The following is an 18,661-nucleotide window of genomic DNA, read 5'->3' on the forward strand; positions in this document are numbered from 1 at the left end:
TTGCCCGAGCTTGTCTTTGGCCACAAAAGACTAGTTTGGTGAGAATGCTCAGGCAGAGCCTTTGTGATATGCAAGTGTGGTAGGTAACAGCTCCACCCTTTATCAAGGCAGGGTCCTGCCAACTCCTATTCCCCCCTTGCCTCACTGACTGGGAGCTATACCCAAAGACCATTCACCAGCTACACCTAGTCATGATGATCCAGGATACAGGCTGCAGTCACCAAATGTTTGAGACAATACAATTTCAACTTTCTAAAAGTGCCATTTTCAGAATTCTGATTTAAAATCCAACATTACCATTAAAGAGAGTTTTAAATTAAAAAATGTTAAGCACCAAACTTGAGATTCTGTAGTGAAGATCGTTATCTACATATGTACAATGCTAAGTTAGCACAACCGCGTTAGATGTTAGAAAGCCATCTTGCCGCTTTTGCTGCTTTTGCACGCGACACTGTAGTCACATGTTATTAAATTGAGAAATGCTTACTCGACTTTGCTTCACATGAGAACTGTCTGTTGTTAACATCCCAAACAGTGAGCAGCGACCTTGGTCTGTACACCGTGTAAAGAAACAGTCTGGGTCGCTAGATGGTGCATGTTGTTGAGTTCAGGTTGATCGGCCCACTAGTTTAGCCATAACACGCACGCAGCTGCAAATACCTGAAAGTCGAGTGCTTTTAATATTGCAGTGTTACATGTTTTCATTACATTCGGAAGAAGAGCATTCCTAGGAGCAGAGCATAGCTGATCCTGCGATGTGAACTCTCTGAGCTGATCTTTACGGTATGGGGTTCCCCCTTCAAGCTTAGAGACCTTCTATTAGTCTAATAATACTATTAGTGTGTTAGAGAAAGGAAGGTGGCTTAGATCCACTGTCATTTTAGTATGATTACTCCTTTCATTTTCTATGGTATTGTAACTATGCTGATGGTTTTGATTTTAATCGTTTGTCTGCTAATGTTAGCCAAACTGCTGCATCTTAGGACACAAGGTTTATAAAATAAACTCTTTAAAATTTTACTGTGTCTCTGTTTATTCTGTTGTGGACTGGTACGAGAATAATTACGAAAAGGTATTTCTGATTCCCACCATTCCTGAGAAATATACTAAGTCGCTTGTTCTGGGTTGTCTATACATTGGGACCGCCGAGTTAAACCTCGGATAACGAATGGGACACTGATGCTGGCCAGATACGGGGTTCTGGGTTCTGAGGTGGGTTTTTGGTACACCGCAATTCACTGAGGGCCTGGGTTCCTGCGCATAGTTCTGCGCATAAGCAGAATCCCTGCAACATGGCGCACCTAACGTTTGGTCAATTGATTTGAGACGCCTTAGTAGTGCTTGTATTAGTCCACAACACCCTCACTCTGGTTTCCGGATAACGGGAGTGACGGTTTAACCTACCTGTGTTTAGACTAAATAGGTTCCTTCAAGCTTGATCATTAAAAAGGTTATTTAATTTGAACCCTAGTGCTACTGATATACTGTAGATTTACTGTTTTTGTCCTAATGGCGGTCGATATTCCGGTTCATAGCCGGGCACCCTTGAAACGTCACTTGGCGCAGTATGGGATGCCAGACGATGGTATGGCTGTGATTTTTGTGGTAAGTGCCGATGCGTTGTTTCCGTTTGAGTTGTTCTACTCTTGGGTTACTTTGCCGGCGGTGAGTGAGGACGATGATACGTTCCACAACTATACTGCCACTCAGCTACCAGCCAACTATACGCCTTATAGGACTCAGGAAATTCCTATTCCTGCCTGGCAGCATAGCATTTGGTTTAATGGCGCCCTTCCCCATGCGGTTGTACCGGCGAGAATGGGCCCTTTGTCGATTGCAGGGGCCACATGGCCGGTACAAGCTGGATTTACGCCTCATCCCCGCTATCTACAAGTATCGGTGGCTGAGTTGCGTGTGCTTCACACAGCCCTTATTACAGTGCATAGGGCTTTGGTGCAGTACGTGTCACGCAACATGCAGGTGGTCGCTACTGCTGTTGCGGGGCATCAGACGGATCACCACACGGTGGTGATTAGTCCCGTTATGGTTAATTCAGTTGTCGGCAAGCGACCCCAAAATAGGGATGATTTCCCTTATTGGCTTGCTGAGAAATTTGACCAGTTAGAAGCGGTTTATCCGCATACGACTCCTGTGGAGAAGCACAGGATCCTTACCAGTACTTTGCCGAAAGACTTAGTCCCGGATATGGCCGATTGCGAGAACTGGGGCAAGGTCTTTGCAGCGACATACTCGAAGTGCTTTGGCACTCCGTCTCTGTCGGTACTGCCCTCCGTTATAAAACGTGTTCAGGAGAATCATGGTGCGGAGGCTGCTGTTGAATTGGGTATGCGGCTTGTCGGGGTCTTTGATGTGGTTGCTACCATGATACTGGGCAATCTCAAAGGAGATGCTATGCAGTTCCAGGTGCTTAATAAATTAGACGCAGTGAACGAAGACGACAAGCCGAGGGAATTCGCGAAAATTATTGCTAACGCCTATAAACAAGTTGGTCGTAGCGCCTTAGGTGTTAAGCCAACTGTGAAAAATCCTGATTCAGTACAGCAGACAAAGGCAAACTCGTCTGGTAAGGACGAATGCCCTAATTTTCCAAAACAAAGTTGGCGGGCGAAAAAACAGGAGAAACAGCAACAGAAACAGGGGTCTCGTCCTGCCTCTCCAGTACAGTCAAGTAGTGAACGCACTTATGATCTGCACGATCGTGCTACTATTAAGTCACCTGATCGATTTCAGGTTTCTGAACAACGCCCTCCTCATTCTTCACAGGAAACATCGGCTTCACAGTCCGGTGGCGGAGGCGCTGGCAAAAGTCGGGGTGCACCGCAAGCACATGAGCAATCCTGACAGACTGACGGAAAAGGCAAGCAAGAGGACTCTGCACGTCAACGACCCCCGTTTCAGAAGAAGAAAGTTGCTGCACTGACAGCGAGGTATGCCTCAGATGGTACGGACGCAGCTTCAGAACCTGACATGGGCGCTAACGCTGCTAGACAGTGCGGCGAAAGTTACAGTAGTGCGACAAGCACTGCGTCCATATCTGGTGGCGACAGCAACTGATATATTCGTGAATATTGAAACTGCTGACACTCGGGTGTCTCCCCCTGACAGACTATATAATATTGTCCTTCATATAGAAGGTGACATACAACGTACAATTCAAGGGGTGTTTTGGGATAATCTGACCACTACCTATGATATTCTATTGGCGGAGGCAGATTGGCCCCCGGCTTTCGTTTTAGATGCTCCTAGAGGGGAGGAGGTAATCCTCCCATCCTTTGCGCACACTGTGCCTAAGGTCCTAGCTAAAAAGTACGCCGGGGAATGGGCTCAGGTGCAAGCGCCTGCGTTATATCGAAATCAGGTTGGCTGGGATAAATTGTCTCCCGGCCATGAGATTCCGTTGCGGACTACGCCCCAACCACAACCCCAATACCCCATGCGTCGTGAAGCTAGCCCTCATGTCGCGTCGATCCTTGAACAATTGGAATATCAGGGAGTAATCGAAACATGTGTGTCACCTATGAATAATCCTTTATTCACTGTGACGAAGCCTGACGGGTCGTACCGCCTAGTTTTGGATTACCGGCACTTAAACTCTCATAGCCGGACCTGTGCAGTTCAGAACACCCATAGTTCGACTCTCGTCGACAGTCTCGTGAGAAAAAGGTTTAACCACACTTGACAATTCCAATGGCTTTTACAGCCATAACTTGTCCTCTCTTAGTAGTGAGTGGACGGCGTTCACCTCTGGTGGCAAACAAAAACAATTCAAAAGATTGCCAATGGGCTATAAAAACAGCCCGGGTGTCTTTGCCGCTCGCGTGGTCTCCCTCTTAGAGGGTATAGACTCGGATGCGTACTCGTACGTGGATGACATTTATCTCACGGGTGACGAGTTAGACCCGCATCTCCGTCGCGTTGATCGCATTATTGTTTTGTTTGCAGACTTCGGATACAAATTCAACTTTGCGAAGTCACACATTGACGAATATACAGTGTTGTTCTTGGGGTACAAACTCAACAATGAAGGTCGAGGATTGGCTCCGTACTTTCTAGAGAAGTGCGCATGCCTCCGTGCTCCTACTTCACTGAAGAAATTACAATCCCTGCTGGGTTTTCTGAATTTCGGTTGAACTTACATCCCGGATTATGCCCAGCGTATCAAGCCGCTTTATGCCTTGGTACAACCTACTTTTTCCAAATCTTGTTGGCTGCCCAAGCATTCAGCTATATTGCAGTTATTGCAAGCTGATCTTCTTGCTTCTAAGTACTTACTGACACGTGATAACCACACTAACCTGGTCATAAGAATAGTGCCCGGCGCGGTTGGTTTCACATACTTAACGTTCAATGAGGGCGACACCGTCCCCATTGCTTACAAATCTCACTTGTACACTTCGGCTGAACTGCGTTTTTCCGCTGTCGAGAAGGTTCTGACAGCAGTCCAGATGGCGATTCTGAAAGAACGAGCGCTGTCGCGGGAAAACGCATGTTGGTGGTAACACCATATCTTGCCCTTGAGGCAGTGACAAAAGCGAGTGTACCGAATTCTAAAGCTTTGCATCCAAGGTGGATACAATGGGCCACTTCCTTGACCTCGCCGGACGTCACTTTTATCTTTGACGCAGCACTTCAGACTCAGGAGTTTTTGCAGTATGAATTCATTCATCCGGCTCCTCTGCCCTTGCGCCCGCTCGAGGATTACCATTGTGTCATATACACTGACGGTTCTGCGCAACCCGCAACTGGATCAAAGCACGCCTATTCAGCGGCTTGCGCAATTGTAGTCGGTACTTTCGTAAATGGTGAATTCCAGTCCGATGTCGTCCATATGCAGTCATTGGGTGATTGTACCGCTCAGTTGGCGGAGCTTCATGCTCTGGTGCTTGCACTGGAGTTTGCTGATCCCCGGGTCACTACACTTATTGTGAGTGACTCCTTTTATTGTGTTCAATCTTACAACGACAATCTACATTTTTGGTCTCAGAATGACTACCATGACTCCAAAGGTAGCACTATTAAGCATAAACTGCTTTGGGTTCGAGTGGCAGATCTTAAAGAACGTCTGTCCCTCGTGAATGTAATTCACACTCTTGGTCACCAACGAATTGGTGTCCATGCTGTCGGCAACAGCTTAGCTGACGAGGCAGCAAAAACAGCAATGGCAACATATTTAGTAGCAGCAGTTACAAGATCCAAAAGTAAGATTGATGATGACATCTTGGCAGCTTTTGCTGCTACGGAGCAGGGAACGAAGCCACTGAGAGGTTTCCCTGCTCGTTACCATTATCACTTAAGTCCTGATAAGGTCCCATTAGTGAGGATTAATGACGTTGGTGACAGATTGATTCCCAACGCGGACTGCAGACCTTCTTTGATATTAGTAGCTCACGAGGGCATAGCGTCCGCGCATGCCGGCGTTGCAACTACTGTATCTCTGCTACAACAACGTTACTGGTGGTGCGGTTTGTACAAACAAGCCAGAGCTTATGTTCTTAATTGTGACATTTGCCAGCAGATTAAACCTTCAACTGCGGCGTCCCCACCACAAATTCAGTTGTACATATCTAATAAACCATTGGGTTGTGTTTATTTAGATCACTGCGGTCCTTTTACCTCTGATACTGCGTACAAATACATCTTGGTTGCAGTTGATTCGTGCACACGTTTTCTGTGGGTGTGGCCACAAAGGAGTGCTGATTCTCGCACTGTTATAAAAGATTTGCGTGTCTTTGTTGGGAGTTTTGCATGTGGTACCTTTCATTCTGATCAGGGCCCGGCGTTCGCCTCAAAGGCGTACTAAGAGGCCATGAGAAATTTGGGGGTCCAAGTCAAATTTTCGTCTCCATACCGGCCTGAGGGTAATAGTGTAGTGGAGCGAATGAACCGTGACTTAAAGCAATCTTTGACAGCCAGAGTTTTGGGTACTGGCAGGAACTGGCCAGCCCACTTGTATGACGTGCAACGTGCACTCAATAATCTCCCTAGAAGGTCTCTGGGTGGGCAGACCCCATACATGATGCTCTTTGGTGTTCGAATATTTGTTCCAGACCTTGATGGTCTAGACATGGCGGCGTCAGCCGCACCCTTTGACGTAGATGAACACTGTGCTGTCTTGCAGAATCTTCAAGAAGCAGGAGACAGACTAGCGAAGGAACACGTACCCTCCTCATCTGATGCTGAACTTCAGATTCCGGTAGTCGGCTGGCTGCCTCGAGTTGGTGATCGGATCCGTAAGAAGGTGGAGAACAAGAAGGAGTTCGGCCCCTCTTATCGTGCACCGGTTCCAGTGCTTGGAGTGCAGGGTACTAGAACAGTCATTTTACCTCCACTTCCTGGTCGAAAGGATAACAGGTACATTTCAATTGACAATGTCAAACTACAACGAGTGGCCGATTCTTCTTAGTATGACTCCGGCGGTTTCCTGCCCTTCGATGCTGAGAAATTCTGTTGTGGGCCAAGCCTCTGACACAGTTCCTGATGTTGCCATCGAGATGCATGCCGTTACTGGTCCCTTGTTGCCACAAAGACCTGGTGGTGTGCTTGAAGAAGTTGAGTATTCTTATCCTGCGGATGTTACCTTGCCTGTTTTACAATCCACCACAGTTGCCCTCTCACAAGACTCTTTTGATTCTCGTTCAATGACTTCTATTGCCCCGTCCAAGGTTTCAATTTTTGTGGCTTGGTTCAAAAGACATTTTTTAATACCCCCTTGGACTTACATTTGGCTGGTGCTCATATGTGTTTTTTTGTTTATGTCCATTGGCTTTGCGGTAGTGTTTTTTAGACTTATCAATGGACACTACCTGAATGAAAGGTCTACGATTCGACTTATTAATGGAACTGTGGCCCCCCACTCCTCATCTCACATTATGAAAAGGGACCAGACTTTTGTGAACATTACTGCCTGGCCTGTACGTGATGGGATTGCTCGGGATGCCGTTAAATTTCAAATTCATGGCCCCACTGAAGTGATTAATGTGCCAAATGTATTTCGTGTTTCTATGGGTGATGCCGTTAAGCAGAACATTCACTCAGATGATTGGGATGTTCAAGCCATAGAAGCACTGTTTTCTGATTTGAAATATTATGCTGCATTTGATGCTGAGGATTTGTATTTAGATACTCTTAATTATGATGAGCAATATTGTTATCAAGATTATGGCACGCATTTCCTACACAAAGCAAATAGGTTTAGAAATTTTGTGAATTATACACAATGGGAACACTGCCACGCCCCTAGGATCGGCAGCTTTGCCACGTTAGTGGAAAAATTTACTTATTTTTCTGATTTTAGTGTGTCAATTCCGGCCTCCTTTTATTTTAAAGTTGCGCCTGAGTCTGCTTCTAAAGTTAGACTGACACACACCAAATTGTTGTATTCCAAGTCCTTTATGGACGAGTTGGCAATTGGCGGGTATGATTTGTGGAGAGCTACAGTCGATCTTAAGTCGGTTTGGGGCTCCAAACGATGGCAAGTACAGGGAACAGAAGCTTTGCATCGTGCCTGTCTTATCCCGAATCACATGTTATTTTTAAATTCATCAATTTTTCAGACCACCTGTTTTGGATTGGCTACTACTAAAAAATTAAATTCTCCCTCGACTCCGGATCTGGGTGCTTATCCTGCTTGGGTTAATCATACAGATCAGTCCCTTGCTACGTTGCAGACATACGTATCCAACACATCCTTCAATGTTTCTGAATTAGACCCCGAAGGGTGGTTGGTTTGGCAGACCAGTGCAGATTCCTGTCAACATCGGTTTCTTGGTTTAAGACCGGGGTATACACAAGTTCGTGTGGACCCCCGTTTTGAATCCTCTCACACTGTGACTACCTACTCAGTAGGGAAGTTGTGCCAGTCTTGGCTGCAACATTCGACTTTAGAGTCTGTTAAAATTCATTTATCCAAATTAAACGACAAAATAGATTTGAATGATTTTGTTAAGGGTCCTGCAAAAGGCAGGTCCAAGAGATGGGTGTATGCTATTTACAACGAAGTTTGGAAGTTGTCGCAAATTGAGGCTGCTTCCCGATTACGCGCTATTGACCAAGTAAATATGGAAAAAGTATTGGCTGTAATAGATAATAGCATTAACACCCTGTCTTCCAGAATTTATACATTAGATAATATTGTATCCTCTGTAGTGGACATTGTGCAGGATGATTTGTCTGTATTGTATCATGGTCAAAATCAAATGCGTTCTGTTATGCAGTTTGCATGGACGTTGCAAACGTTAAAGGCAGGGAAGGTTCCTTGGGATTACATGAATACTTCATCTTTGTTCCTCCCTTTTAATTTGACTGCAAAACAGCAGTTCATGTCCATGAAAGATGCTACATATTCATTGCTGCACATTGAAAAGTTAGAACCTTTGCCTTTCTCTGTTGCCGAATTGAATTCTGCTGTGTGGCTTGTACATGGGTTGATCATGTTACCGTTTCCCCTGTTCAAGTTTAGTTCATGCATGAAACATTATGCTCTAGGCAGGTATGAACAACTGGGTACTGCCTTCCTGCATGAAGTTTGGTCACTCCCTTTCACATACAGATGTGTGAGGGACGGCAAGGAGGTTTACTTGAAAGGTGAAGAATGCACTTCCAGTCCGGATCATTCTGTTGTGTGTAGGCACATTCAATTGCATGGTGCGTGTAATGTGCACGCCCCTAATTTAGCATGCGTCCTGAAAGGGATTCCTGTGCCAGTTATTACTCCATCTTTTACGCTGCTTGCTAACGGTAGTTATTTGCTGTTAAATAATGAAGCTTGCTGTGGGATGTTAGTGGGAATTCCCTACATAGTGACTGTATCGCAGAGGGTGGTTTGCTGTAATAACGTCCTGTTCCCACCCCCGCATAGCCGGCTCGATGTATCCATCTGGCCTTCCATTCCAACCTTGAAAGCAGAGTTCAACAAGATGAGCAGAATAAGGGCTCTATTGTCTCAAAAAGAAGTCGCGTTGACTTCATCCCGAGAAACATTTGTCCTTCACGTAGCAAACACCCGCACTGAGGTGCAAGCGCTTTTAAATACTGATCTGCCTCTTCATTTTGGGACTCTGATTCAGACTATCTTTAATGCCTCGTCTACAAGTGGCATAGCTCATTTTTTTTAAATTGTGGGCTCCGGCCTCGTGACCTCTTTTCAAACTATTTTTGGTGTGATCCCGGCCTTTTTTCATTCTATTTTTTCTAGCGTCTTCGGAGGTCTCCCTTTACTTCTCGCCCTCATAGTTGGAATACTGTTGTTGATCTGCGCCCTGCGCTATGGATGCACAACTTGCGTCACACAACAACATGTCCCGCCTGCTGCATCTTCGTAACCGGATGCTTGAATTCTATGGCGCTTTACCGCTGGCAACTCTGAGCGTAGCCTATGGATTGTCCTTCTGGTTTGCCTACTTTACTTGTGTGCAGCCAGTCTTTCATTGCCTAGATTGTCCGTTCCAATGGGCTCTGGATTTGTGTCTGTCCAACTCGGTGTCTCCTGACCCGGATTATGATCGGCTAATGAGCCCCTTAGTGGCTCATGAGTTGGACTGTTCTGGTGTTGGGATTATGGCCTGTGCTGCATGGAGTTCTTGGAAATTGGGAGATCGGAATGGCCGCGATTGACTTCTTAGCAAGAAGTTATCTTGAAGAACCCGCCAGTTGTCCTCGTCTGGTGCTGGAAGCTCCGGTAGTTGAGGAGCATGTATGTTCCTTCCCCGTGCTGAACTGGATAGCAGATAATTTTGCGGAACGTTCCAATGATTTCCTCTTGGAAGCTGTTGCAACTTATTGTGCCTATACATTGATGGATTGACTTTTGTACTTTCACTTCGTCCTACATCCTTCAATGATGGTTTTTTTTATCCTCTACATGTTTTTTTTACCCCGTTTTAACTTTTTTCTTTGTTTTTTTCTTCGAACTTTTTCACTTACCTTATATGGACTTATGGTTCATGCCCTTGGTTCCGTTCTATCAAACTTGAACTCTGCGTTCTTGCAAGTGCACCCCTACTGGTTAGTGGTCCGATCAAGGGGGGGTGTAGTGAAGATCGTTATCTACATATGTACAATGCTAAATTAGCACAACCGCGTTAGATGTTAGAAAGCCATCTTGCCGCTTTTGCTGATTTTGCACGCGACACTGTAGTCACATGTTATTAAATTGAGAAATGCTTACTCGACTTTGCTTCACATGAGAACTGTCGTTAACATCCCAAACAGTGAGCAGCGACCTTGGTCTGTTCACCGTGTAAAGAAACAGTCTGGGTCGCTAGACGGTGCATGTTGTTGAGTTCAGGTTGATCGGCCCACTAGTTTAGCCATAACACGCACGCAGCTGCAAATACCTGAAAGTTGAGTGCTTTTAATATTGCAGTGTTACATGTTTTCATTACATTCGGAAGACGAGCGTTCCTAGGAGCAGAGCATAGCGATGCTGCGATGTGAACTCTCTAAGCTGATCTTTACGGTATGGGGTTCCCCCTTCAAGCCTAGAGACCTTCTATTAGTCTAATATTACTATTAGTGTGTTAGAGAAAGGAAGGTGGCTTGGATCCACTGTCATTTTAGTATGATTACTCCTTTCATTTTCTATGGTATTGTAACTATGCTGATGGTTTTGATTTTAATCGTTTGTCTGCTAATGTTAGCCAAACTGCTGCATCTTAGGACACAAGGTTTATAAAATAAACTCTTTAAACTTTTAGTGTGTCTCTGTTTATTCTGTTGTGGACTGGTACGAGAATAATTACGAAAAGGTATTTCTGATTCCCACCATTCCTGAGAAATATACTAAGTCACTTGTTCTGGGTTGTCTATACATTGGGACCGCCGAGTTAAACCTCGGATAACGAATGGGACACTGATGCTGGCCGGATACGGGGTTCTGGGTTCTGAGGTGGGTTTTTGGTACACCGCAATTCACTGAGGGCCTGGGTTCCTGCGCATAGTTCTGCGCATAAGCAGAATCCCTGCAACAATTCCTGCTTGCTCCCATTTGAAAGTTATCACTTATTAAATCAATGTAATAAGATAACCCAATTTTATCCTGTGGGAGAGGTACACCTTGCAGCAGTAAGAATTGATTTTAAGAGTTTTCCACTACCGGGACATGTAAAACTTGAAAGCACAATTCCAACTTTTTAAATACCTGGTTCCCTGCCCTGTGGGTAGTTTAGTGCCTACCTTAGGGGTAACGTATATTTAAAAAAAAGGAAGGTTAAGGTTTGGGAAAAGGTTTATATTGCCAGGTCAAAATGGCAGTTTAAAACTGCATGCACAGGCTGCATTGGCAAGCCAGAGACATGTTTAAAGGGCTACTTAAGTGTGTGGCTGTTAGAAATGGGCTTTCTGGTTGTCAGAGAATGCACCCTGTACAAGCAGGAACCACCACTGTAGTCAAGGTAAGCTAAATACACACTAAAAGATAACCTGTGCTCACTCTCTGGTAGCTTGGCACAGAGCAGTTAGGCATATCTGAAGAGGCAAGTGTAAAGTATGTGTGCAACACACACACACACACTCACACTAACACAATGAAAAGACTATAGAAACACTCCACACATGGTTTGTAAAATAGGTTATATTTTTATGATTAAAAAAAAACTAACCAACAAAATTCCCATAGAAGAACCGGGGTTATGAATGTTTAAATAATAAATCAAAAGTTAGTGCTTAAAGCAAGTAGTGTTTAGGTGTTACTTTAGGTTAGGCTGGACCAGAGTAAATCCAAAGTTCAGGCCGACTGCGATGGAGGGCAGGCCGGCTACAGGACTCACGCAGGTTCCACTGAAAAAGTACCTTGGGTGGAGAAAGCGTCGTCGTCAGTTACTCGATGCGTCAGTTTCGTTATGCGTAGGCAATGAAGGCTTCATCAACGAACCCTTTTACAATGCAGGCAATGTGTCATCGTTGAGACGCGCTGCCCACTATCGTTGAGCCATGCAGTCCATTGGAGAGATGTTATCGATCTGCTACTGTGTCAGCATCAAAGGTCAATGCGTTGGTGCCAATTGGCGCAAAGTGGTCACTGCATCGATTTTTATGCTTCTGTACAGCAGAAGCTCACTTTAAAGGACCCAGGACTGGATTGGCATCATTTAGCAGGGTAGGACTCACAGATGGCAGAATCCAGGTGCTGTTGCAGGGTTAAAGAAAGTCTTTGATGGCCCTGAGACTTCAGAACAGGGGGCAAGGCAGCAAGCCCTTGGAGTCACTCGGGTTCAAGTGAGATGGGTCTAGTTTTTGTCCTCAGCAGGGCAGAGATCAGCAGGCAGCAGGGCAGCTCAGCAATGCAGAAAAGAGGTTTTTCTTTGCACTGATCAAATTTTACAATTGTGTTCTAATTGTTTGTTTTAATATTGGCAGCTAAATTGTTGGGGGGCTTTTAACTTGAATCACCATTATTTCCTGATGAATTTTGAGACTTGATCGTTTGTCTTGAATTTGAAGGGCTGGAGGGTGGAAGGAGCAGCTAATCACACGGGGCACTCTCGGGCTAACTACTCAGCCATTTCTCCTTGTCAGAGTCATTTGGAGGCGCCATCTTAAATGCAGTGCGCGTTCCAGTCTTTTACTAATATCAGGCCATATGCCTATAAAGAGAGGCGCTGCGTTGAGGTGTGCAGCGGGCATGCCAAAGGCAAGCCCGTCTGCGCCTGTCAGCATCCCCGAAGTAGCCAGCACTAGCCACGCTGCCTGTTTCCAGCTAACTAAAAAATAATTTGGTATATAACAGTACCACCCTACACAATCTCACTTCAGAATCTAATTGTACCTGTAAATTTCCTGCCAGCGGCGGGCAGGACGTATTTTGGTGTCCACAATGTAACTGGACTACACTGCCTCCATGTGAGAGGACTCCTTATATTAGCAATCAAAACACCATCTTCAAAGCCTGAAAGCTTTCGGCGGCTTTGCTGAATGTCCGCTCGCTGTAGGAGCATGATATGCAGATTTATGAATTGCTCAAAGATAGTAAACTAGACTTACCTTTTTAAACAAAAACATGGCTCACTGACTCCTCCAACCTCAATATAGCCACTGCTATCCCACAGGGCTCCAAAATCCTCATGGAAAGATAGACCAAAAGGCAGAGGGGGGTGGCTATTATTTACAAATCTGTTTAACTATGTTCTAATTAACCATGGGAACGTAGAGGGAGCTGAGTATTTGGAATTCTGCTGGTCTCTATCACCCCAACAGTCGGTGGCCCAAGTTTTGATATATCGCCCTTCCGGCTCACCCAGTTCTTTTTTGCCATCATTAAATGACAACCTATCCTCCTGGTCCCTCAAATATGCCCTCTTTCTAGTATTGGGAGATATTAATCTTCATCTGGAAGAGCCAGTGAAATCGGAGGCTAATTCCCTCCTAGACACATTATCAGTCTTAGGCCTTTTGCCCCTTATGTGATTAAATCTACCAATCAGGCAGGCCAAATCTTAGATCAGATCTTTTCTAATAGTATGCTTAAACCAGATGACCCACTCCCATTAACCTAGTCAGACCACTGCCTAGTAAGCTTCCACTGGCTGTAACGCTCCCAAAAGCTTTTCCCCCCTGTTGAAACAAAAACCTTGATGAGGGCATTACATAAAATTCAGCATGCTGATCTGAATGCTGCCTTAGAAATGTCCTCTCCTAAACTCTCAGGAGATCCAGAGGCAGACGTGAGTCAGTTAGATGCATGGATTATACTGAAAGTAGATGACTTAGCCCTTCCTGTGGAACGTCGCTCTTTAAGATGTAAGCAGTCAGCACCCTGATTCAACGATAGGCTGAGGTAAGGTAAAAAAACTGCAAGCTCCTGGAAAGTAGATGGCGTAAAGAGTATAATCTAGATAATAAATATATCTATAAGGCAGCACTTAAGGAACATTATACTAAGGTTAATTTAGAGAAAAAACCTTTTTTGAGTGGAGAATTGAGGAATCTGACACTGAATCTAAAACAATTTTTAAAATAGTAAAGACATTTTTAAATCCGGATGCCACTTTGCAGCACCAACAACCCACAGCCGAATAGACCACTCAAATGACAGTTTTCTTTCATGAAAAAGTTGTTTCGATTCAAGCCATTCTAAATCACTCAGCGTGGGACGATTCCCATACCTTCATAGGACTTGCTTCTGGGCTAGTCATGGACGTAATACCTCCTTTCCTCCATTTTCCACCTATAGCCTTAGATGAGTCCCTGTCGGCCATTAGATGCTTAAAGTTGTGCTCCCCTGCTGATCCATGCCCTCCCCAGCTTATGACCGAGGTGGCACAAGCCATAAATCCAGTGCTCAATAAAGTTCTAAACACTTAATTGGCAATAGGATTAATGCCTCATAAATGGAAACATGCAAAAATTCTTCCTCTACTTAAAAAGCTGTCCACTGATCCCAAGGTCCTGGCCAACTATAGACTGATTTCTCTTCTTCCTGCCTTTTTTGAATATGTCAGCTCAATAATATCATGCCATCTGGAAAGCAACAATACTCTGAAAGAGACTGTAGTTATAGATTCCATACCTTAGAATTCCCCCCAGGCGTCAAACTGGATCCGGAGATTTCGGAGTAGTACCCCTGCGTGTCGGTAGGTGGCGTCGGTCGGCTCCGCATTCGGTGCCGGCGGCGTTGTTGCCGGGATGGCATCGCGGTGTCTACTTAGATGCCGCCCCTGCGCGCTGACGTTAGTTCTTTCTTTTTCCGTGCCAGCCAGCGCAGATCAGGAGAGGGCGTTCCCCTTAGTCTTTTTTGACTAACCCTTTTTCGACTTTTTGTCGACGCCTTTTTCAAGTCTTTGATTCCTGGTGCACGAGGGATGTCCAATCGTCGGACCGGCTTCAAGCCCTGTGACTCCTGTCACAAGTTGATGTCAGTCACCAATCCATACCTCGTGTACCGGGAGCGCGACAACAATCCAAAGTCGTGCTCCGACTGCCGGGCCATGAACCCAAAGTCTTTGCGGGAGTGGTCCCAACAGCTTTTGGAGCCCCAGCAGTCCGCTCCACATTGTTCGATGTCCCTGTCGAGAGGAAGGTCGCGGGACTGGTCACGGAGTCATCACCATTCCTCCTCGAAATCTTCGCACTCCTCCGGTGAGTCGATGCACTAGAAGAAGGCTAAGAAGCATTGTCGCTCTTTGTCTTCTCCCCATCCATCGGCCGACGCAACGCAGAACCCAGAGTGTCGTCGATCTCCGTCTCCATCTTCTGAGCCCACTCAGATAGCTCCGCGCTTCCCTCCCTTTCCCGGAGCATCCCCTGCTCAACTTTGTGCCTTTCGCGAAGCTCTCCATAGCATTTTTGGGCAGCTCGACTCGGCTGGTGCGCCTTCGGGCCCCACAGACTCAACGGGGGGCCCTGGGCCTTCGATGCCGGCGGCTCCGGCCTCGGCATCGAGGGCCCCATGGATCCATGCCTGGGTTCGGATCGGCACCGGTCGACCTCACGGTACCTTCACCAGAATAGATTCCAGTGACGATATCCCCGATGCCCATTGTTCCCCCAACTGCATCAACCCCAGCCTCACCCCCAACTAGGACCCGGTGACAGACCGAAATCATCTGACGTTGGTACCGGCGCCGGAGGGACGCTTTTGTACCACTGTTCATCCCTGGCTTTCCCTAGCGCCCTGAGTGGCAGCCAAGGAGGGTGAGGAGGACTGGGAGGGGTCTGTTGACCCTCTAGCAGACCAACTTGAGGAGCCGGACTGGCGAGAGGAGTTATGAGATGCCAGTGGTCTGGATACCTCCCCAGACTTTGGTATGCTTTCTCCCCCTACCGTGGCTATGGAGTAGGGAGCTACCTATGCTGTGGTGTTGCGTAGGGCACCTCCTGACTGATGTGCTTCAGCTGGCAGAAGCCTCTTCGGAGCCCCTTGGCCTTTTAATGAGGCTCTCACTGACATCCTTCTGGACACTTGGTCCAAGCCCAGCACAGGGGCTCCAGTGGACAGGATGATTGCCCAACTCCACCGCCTGGCCCCTGGTGACCCACTTTTCCTCTCCTAACACCCTACCCCTAAGGGCTTGGTGGTCCAAGCCTCATCCTCAAAAGGCACATTCCCTACTGCTCCCCCAGATAGGGAATCCAAGAAGCTGGACCATCTTGGGAAGAAGATGTTTTCTTCCGCCAGCTTAGGACTGTAGTCAGTGAACACTGCATGTCTCTTGGGCCGTTATACACACGCAGTGTGGGATACGGTCAAGCAAGTGCTGCCACAGTGCCCGGAGGAGGCCCGGGCCGTTCTCACCCGTGCTGTTGCTGAGGGTCGAGACGCAGCTAAGTTCACCATCCGGTGTGGGCTAGATACCGCCAACTCGCTGGGTAGAATGATTTCCACGTCGATAGCCCTGAGGCACTACGCCCTGCTGAGAACGTCTGGCTTCACTGGTGATGTCCAATCCACACTTTGGACATGCCCTTAGATGGTCATCGCCTGTTTGGTGACAAGGCGGACAAAGTGCTCGAGCTTTTAAAGGACTCTAGGGCGACGGCCAGATCATTGGGCCTCGCAGCAACTTCTCGCCTCAAGCAGTGTGCTTTTTTCCCCTTTCGTGGCTACGGAAGGGGTGCCCCATCACGTTCCACTAAGTGTCACAGGGCCTCACAAGCTACCCAGCCTATGCGTGGCCGTGGACTTGGGACCCAGTGTTGCGGGTCTGGGGGCCGGTCCACCAATGCCCCCCCCCTGCAGCAGCCTCCAAACATTCCTAGTCCGACTTTTCAGGGCCACCAGTTGCCAGTGGGCAGCAGGATCTGCCATCACCCTCCCCACTGGCACACCATCACATCGGACAGGTGGGTTTTGTAGATAGTCTGAAGGGGTTACTCCCTCCCCTTTGAGACTACCCCTCCCTCCATGCCACCAACACTCCATCGCATATCAGAGGATCACTTGGCCCTTCTCTGCCAGGAAGTTACGGCTCTCTTGGCCAAGGGAGCTATCGAACGAGTCCCTGTTCCAGACATTGGTTGTGGTTGCTACTCCAACTACTTCCTGGTACCCAAGAAGGACAAAGGCCTGCATCCTATCTTAGACCTCAGGGACGTCAACCGCTTCCTTCAGAAGGAGAAGTTCAAAATGTTAATCTTGGCTCAGGTGCTGTCTGCCCTCAAGCCTGGAGACTGGATGGTAGCATTGGACTTGCAGGACGCTTATTTTCACATCCCCGTCTTGCCTGCTCACCGGCATTACCTGCGGTTCACGGTAGGCCACGAGCATTTTCAGTTTACCATGCTCCTCTTTGGCTTTACCAGTGCCCCTCAGGTGTACACGAAAGTGATGGCGGTGGTCACAGCTCATCTGCGTAGATCAGGGGTTCCAGTCTTCCAATATCTCGATGACTGCCTGCCCAGGAAGACCTATCAGAATGCAGATGAATGCAGATGAGATCTGTCATTCCTACCCTTCCTGTGTTTGTGGCTGTCTAGAGGTAATGCTCAAAGTGTAGCTATCACCCACCCCAGACATGTATTGTAGTCAGGCTGCAGGCACACATAGACGTTAGAGCAGAGAAATGTCCACTTTTTAAAAGTGGAATTTCTGAAATAGTAATGTTAAATCCAATTTTACCATTAAAGAGGAATTATCATTACCACTCCAAAGATATAAAACATGATGCAGTTACTCCTTTCTGATAGGGAATTGCTGCTTACAAGTGTATTAAGGAATTCCCTATGGTAACCTATGAGAGGAGTAGTCCTCACAGTAGTGAAAAATGAATTTGGGTGTTTGTCACTACTAGGATATGCAAACATAACTTAACAGCATATGTCCTGCTTTTAGTCACACAGCACCCTGCCCTATGGGCTACCTAGGGCCCACCTTAGGGGTGACCTATGTGTAATAAAGGAGGAATTTAAGGCTTGGCAAGTACTTTTAAATGTCAAGTCGTAGTGGCAGTAAACTGCACACACAGGCCATACAATGTCAAGCCTGGGACAGGTTTGGAAGACTACTTGTGTGGGTGACACAATCAGTGCTGCACGCCTACTAGTAGCATTTAGGTTACAGGTCCTGGGTATATGCTATACTACTTTATAAGGCACTTACTAGTAAACTAAATACGCCAATTTTGTATACACCAACGTTGTCATGTTTAGGGGAGACGCACATGCACTTTAGCACTGGTCAGCAGACAAGCTGGTTCTTAGATCCCGGGCTTCCTTTTTGCCAAGGGTAGTCACACCCTTTCACATCACGCAAAGCATCACCCTGCCTTCTTTCCCCCTCCTCATCTTTTAAATGAAAAGGAGGGACTCCACCATCTGTATTAAAAAAGAATGTTATCATTCAATATTGATCATACCAAAGGATTCCGGGTGGACAATAAACCCTTTGTTGGATTTGCACGGGCAAAGATAGGGAGGGCAATTCAAAAGAGAACCACATCTTGATGAATACTAAGGCAGCTATGTGGGCATCACTGCACGTTTTTGATAAACACTGTTGCCTCGACAGTCAGGTATGGTGAGATGGGCACGTTGCCTGTTTGGTACTGCAGGACTCCTTAGTGTAAGACGATCCGTAGACCCACTTTTGGAAAAAAATTGGTTTGGTATCTATTCTAATGTAAGGAATGTGTGGCTAGAAGTCTGTATCAGATGAACAAATTACTTATCTTTAGTAACACTTTATCTAGTAGAGGCTCTATCTTGCCAC

General features: G+C 46.6%; 1 protein-coding gene across 2 annotated transcripts in view; it reads left to right on the top strand.

Annotated features, from left to right (window-relative positions):
- COL19A1 (collagen type XIX alpha 1 chain) overlaps positions 1-18,661 on the top strand; it is a 2,198,704-nt gene that overhangs the window by 1,581,961 nt on the left and 598,082 nt on the right. The gene's annotated exons all lie outside the window — the stretch shown is intronic.

The sequence above is a fragment of the Triturus cristatus genome, chromosome 6, assembly GCF_964204655.1.
Source record: "Triturus cristatus chromosome 6, aTriCri1.1, whole genome shotgun sequence".
NCBI lineage: Eukaryota > Metazoa > Chordata > Amphibia > Caudata > Salamandridae > Triturus > Triturus cristatus.